The following is a 6,000-nucleotide window of genomic DNA, read 5'->3' on the forward strand; positions in this document are numbered from 1 at the left end:
GTTATGTTTTTTGTCTGTTTAATATAATAATAATGGATTAGATTTATATAGCGCTTTTCTATGAACGCATACTCAAAGCACGTACAGAGGATCCATTATTCATTTGCTCTCACATCCTCCCTCTGGTGGTGGTAAACTACATTTGTATCCACAGCTGCCCTGGGGCAGACTGACAGAAGCGTGGCTGACAATCTGCACCTACCACCTCTGACCACCACCAGACATTCACACACATTCATACACCCGAGTGAGGCACTGGAGGCAAGTGGTAGTGATGTGACGTTCACGAACGAATCGAATCTTTTGAACGGCTCTTTGAAATGAACGATAGGAACCAAGTCTTTGCAAAGAGCCGTTCATTTTCTTTTTCTTTTTTCTTTTTTTTAAGGAGGGAGTGTCCGATTGCCTGTCAATTTAGCAGCACTGGGGAGGCATTGGGCAGGAGGAGAATGTTCGAGCAGAAAAAAAAAGAGTGTTTGTGCACTGCGCATGTCTCATGGCAAGAAGTTAGCAAAAAAACAACAGTTTGAAGAGTGAGGTGAGCATACTGGAGGGGGCGGAGCTGGAAGACTGGTCGAAACCGGAGGAAAGTTTGAGAGTGAGTGAGTGACCACCTGTGAAATGTTTTATTTTCTTCTTCATTTTTAGGCTACAGACTAGTCCACATAATGTACCGTGATGTTTTTTGTCAAATTCCAGCATTTGTCTCATGTCACCTCTCATGTCATGTATTTAGCCCACACATTTGAATTAACAATTCTTTTTTATGGTAAGATAATGTTTACTGCCGCGCCAATTAAACACCTTTAAAATCTAATGTCAATCATCACATGTAGCCTATTAAGTCATTAAAACATTGGTGTTTCAAAATAATGCCAAAAACATTTTTTAAAAAAACAGTCTTTTGAACAGCTCTTTTCAGTGAACGGCTCCCTTCAAAGAGCCAAAAGTCCCATCACTAGCAAGGGGGGTGAAGTGTCTTGCCCAAAGACACAACAGCACATGGACAGAGCAGGATTCGAACCGCCAACCCTTCGGTTACTGGACGACCCATTCTACCATCTGAGCCTTAATATTAAAGAATGTGCCAACTGTAAGGTATATCAAATTTTCTAAAGTTAAATCTTAAACACACAACACAAAAAATATATGACAATAATAACAAATACTAACGAAAACCACATCTTCCACGGCTGGGGATGCAATTTTCGGCAGGGATCAGAATTTGGCACCGGGTATTGCCGAAAACTGCATCCCCCATCAGAATGAGCTTGCAAAGTTAAAGGACCGAAATTACTTTAGCAGCTCATATTTGGAACTACTCTGGTGTGACAGGGTGAATTTGGTGCACTTTGTCCTCTTCATGGCTGACTTGGGAAGGGGGAGCTGTTTTCGGCAGCTGCTGCACGATGCAGTTTTTGGCAGGGAGCAGAATTCTGCTCAACAATGCGAACCAAACTGCGCTTTGACAAAAAAAAAAAAAAACATTCCACATGAATATCAAGCTTTGATATTTGTTCAAAATAAAATGTCCAACAAATCAAACTCACATGTTCTTTCTGCTCACCTCACTTCTCTGTTCAGCACAGTCATGCTGTGTGTGGCAGCACAGGTGTGAGCCAATCAGCCTCACTGATCCCAAAAGGGGGTGTGGCCACAATAAAACAAAATGGAAAGAAAATCCAGTAGAAAACAAAATAAAACCAGAAAAGCACTCGGAGAGCACAGACCTCCACCAAAACAGATCAGTCCCCTCCCCCCCATCACCACCAAAATTTAATCATTTATTCTTTGTGCCAGTATCAACATTTCCTGAAAATTTCATCCAAATCCTTCCATAACTTTTTGAGATATCTTGCAAACAGACAAACCAACCAAAAAATCAGTCCCCCCCATCACCAGCAAAATTTAATCATTTGTTCCTTGTGCCTGTATCAACATTTCCTGAAAATTTCATCCAAATCTGTCCATAACTTTTTGAACTAGAAGCACTCGGAGAGCGCAGACCTCCGCCAAGGCTGATCAGTGGCCCCCCCCATGGGCCCCCCCCACCCCCGATCACCACCAAAATTTAATAATTTCTTCCTTATCCCATTTCCAACAAACCCTGAAAATTTCATCCAAATCTGTCCGTAACTTTTTGAGTTATGTTGCACACTAACAGACAGACAAACAAACAAACAAACAGACAAACAAACAAACAAACCCTGGCAAAAACATAACCTCCTTGGCGGAGGTAATAAGAAAAATCTAAAACAGTAAAGCTGTCAGCCGGCCACGAACAGCTTATTTTAGCCTAGTGTATCTGTTAGCATAAAGCACCGCTAGTGTGCTGCTGCTGTTAGCCTAGCTACATTCAAGTGTAGGTTATTCCGGTGAGTCATGGTACGATGACTGGAACTGCCACGACGACTGACTCCTGAATAAAACAATTTTCTAAGTAATAGTTTTCATTCGGAAAGAAATTACACTGTTTTGTTAAATATATCCATGTAAAGCAGCAGAGGACATCCAACACCAGCCGCCTGCATTTCCTCCTGACAGCTACATGCGCGTTATGGTCAATGTCGTCAGGCACACGCACGCACCTGCGCAGTGGACACCCTCTGACATGGAATGTACACTAAAAATAAAAAATTAATTAATTAATAAAGCAGCAATTACACACCCCAGCACATTATTTTCTCAAGGAAGGTGTTTAATATTTTGTTCCTACAAATATATTTACCTGTAGTGTGTCAAATTATAAATGACTTACTGTTTTTCAATACTATAGAGGGTATGCACGTGACGTCACCGCTAGCGGAAGTCCCCGCTTCTATGTCCGCTGAGTGGCAGAAAGAGGGAGATGAGTAGCGGCTTTGGCTTGAATACTGCAAAAACTTTAGAACAGTCTAAAAAATGGGGCAGAGCTGTTGTGCCATTGATCGCACAAATAGGTTTAAAAAGCACTGGGAGCTAGTGTTTTAGGGGTGACCTAAAGCCAAAGACAGAAGGAGCAGATGGATCGCTGCAATTCAGAGAAAGAACTGGAATCCAGGCAACGAAACCTGGATTTGCGGTTGCCATTTCGTGTCAGCTAACGTTAATTTATGCTGTGTTCTTGTGTAAAATCATCCCTTAAATTGCATATCGTTTTGGCTGACGTTACTTCTTAGTAAAGCTCTTAATGTTAGCATCTGTCATTTAGTTCTAGATTTCAGAACTGAAACGTTTGCGTCTTCAGTTGTGTGATTGTGAACCTTGTGCTCTACATGATTTGTAAACTAGCTTAAACTGAGGCTAACCTAGTTTTCCACATAAGGGGCTCCTCTAGCACACAGCTGTTGGATCTGTGTTGGATCCAGTATTTGATGTGAACTCTCCTTAAATCTCCACAGTACCAGTAGATCATCCACTCACTTGGGTCAGTACTAAGGGTTCAACTCCAGTAAATCAGTAGTGAACTGTGAGCACTACTGCTGGGCCTTTACCGCAGAAATCACCGCCAACAGAATCCGTCTGCACTGACACAAAACCTCCAAAACAATAGTATGTTGAATGAAAGCACTCACCAGCTGGAATCCTCTAATGAACCAGGACCAGGATGGACACAACTCTGGGTCTGTTGGATGCTTTCAGCCTTTGCATTGGGGATTTTCCCGGTGTTGAACTCAGGTTCATATAAATGTCAAGATGCGTGATTTCTGTCACAGATCAATGTTCGTAGACCACTTGTTGTTTGGTAGCTTGTATGGATCCACGTCGAGTCCAACTGTCTTTAATGTCATCTTATATTCCACATCTTTCCCGGTCTCGCGACTGCTGTGCTCCACCATTTTGAGCCGGTTTGTTTTTGCCACTCAGTCTGACTGAGAGGGGCGTGGCCCAGGGGGGAAGTGACGTATGTGCATTCCCTCTATTAAAAGTGGGTGGGGCTGGTTGGGATAAGTTTAATAAACAAAACTATTGTGTATTTGTAAGCTAAAAGGGTATTTTGAGATACTTCTATAATTTAATTTGTTTCTGATGAGACAGAGATGCTACACATGTATGATGATCTTCAAGAATAGGTCATAGACCAAATGAACTCAACTTAAAACATCTACTGTAGTAAATTGCAACTTATACGTAAAAGCAGCAGTAAAATAAATGAGAAATATATTTAATTGTAAAACGATGAAAGAAACTTTGACAGACCAAACGGTGACAGACCATTTTAATTCACAGAGATTTTGGTTTTTTGTACTTTAAGCATATTTTACTGCCAAGATTTTGAACGTAAAACTTGTAACACATTGTCTTCATAGTATAATATTGGTACTTTTACTTAAGTGATCTGAATATTTATTCTACCACTGATGCTGGATTTATTTTATTTAACCTTTATTTTAACTAGGAAAAATCACATTAAGATTAAAAACCTGTTTTACAAGGGAGTCCTGGCCAAATACAACACACAGTTGCCAGATTACACAGTTAAACACATATAATAGACACATTTAACAATAAATGGTTTGTAAAAATAAATAAATAAATAACCCAATAAAAACAGTTGCAACCATTTCATCTTCATTCATTGTGTTCCACTTGCAGTAACACCTTAGTTCCAGTAGATGACGCAGTCTCCTTTAATTAGGCTACAGCAGGGGGCTCAAACTTATTTTAGTTCAGGAGCCAGATTCAGTTAAATTTGATCTGAAATGGGCCAGACCAGTAAATTAATAACATAAGAATATATAAATAATGTCAACTTCAAACTTTACTCTATGTTTTAGAGCAAAAAAAAAGTTAATTTACATTATGAAAAGGTTTACATCTACAAACTATCCTTTCAAAAGATGTGAATAACATGAACAAACTGAAAAAATAAGCGTAATTTTAACAATATTCTGCCTCAGTTTATCATTTACACATGTTCATTATAACTTACAGATCACAGTGGATCTACAAACACACAAAACATTGAGTAACAGGCAGAATATTGTTAAAATTGTACTTGCTTCTCTTAAGACATTTCAGATTATTCGCATTTTTTTTGCAACATTATACTTTGTTTTGTGTAATACATGAAAATATTTACATTTACAAAGAGAAACATTTGGAGTTGTCATTATTTTTATGTTATTATGATAGTATTTTACAGGTCTAACCCACTTGAGACTGAATTGGTCTGAATGTGGAACCTGAACTAAAAGGATTGTTAATATCTTAGTGTAAATTTTGCATTGCACAAATTCATCCCAAGGGCCGGACTGGACCCTTTGACGGTCCGGATTTGGCCCCCGGGCCGCATGTTTGACACCTGTGGGCTACAGTGTTTAAAGCTGTTGCAGATTGAGTTTTGACTGTCACACACACACAGCTTTTACGACCCCATGACTGAAGTATAATTATAGGTATCATGTTATATCCACCTGGTTATTAGAGGTATAATTGATATTCACCAGTATTGAACTGTAGGTCTGCATTATACAGCAGTCAAATAATAGTAATTATTTCCCCAAATAGTTTTTCTAGGAGACAGAAAGGAAAAAGGCATTTCTTTGTTTCCGTTACAACCCGGTGGTTAAATGTTTTGAGGATTACCATGGAGAGCTGCAGGAATGGGGGACACCCAAACATGCTGGAACAAGCTGCAAGGGAACTCCCTCAGATCAGTCTTATTCATACAGACCAATACAAACCAGCTGGTCGCCATAGCAACCTACTACAACTTTCCATCGGAGTGAAGAGAAAAGCCCTATGTATTGTGGGGAAACAATGTTTTGGCTCCATGGTAATCCAGCGGTGGAGAGTCACAAATCAAAGTGTTATAATAATAAACACCATTATGTCATAATAACTGTCAGAACTATGGAATGTCAAAATCAACAGAGACACATAAAATACATTAAATTATTTTTATTAAACTTACATTTTATAATATTAAATACAATAGGCATGGCGTTAATTTAAAAAACACTATCTTTAAATTATGTTATATAACATACAATCATGATAATATATATTACTCATAAA

This window comes from Sphaeramia orbicularis, chromosome 8, assembly GCF_902148855.1.
Source record: "Sphaeramia orbicularis chromosome 8, fSphaOr1.1, whole genome shotgun sequence".
Taxonomy (NCBI): domain Eukaryota; kingdom Metazoa; phylum Chordata; class Actinopteri; order Kurtiformes; family Apogonidae; genus Sphaeramia; species Sphaeramia orbicularis.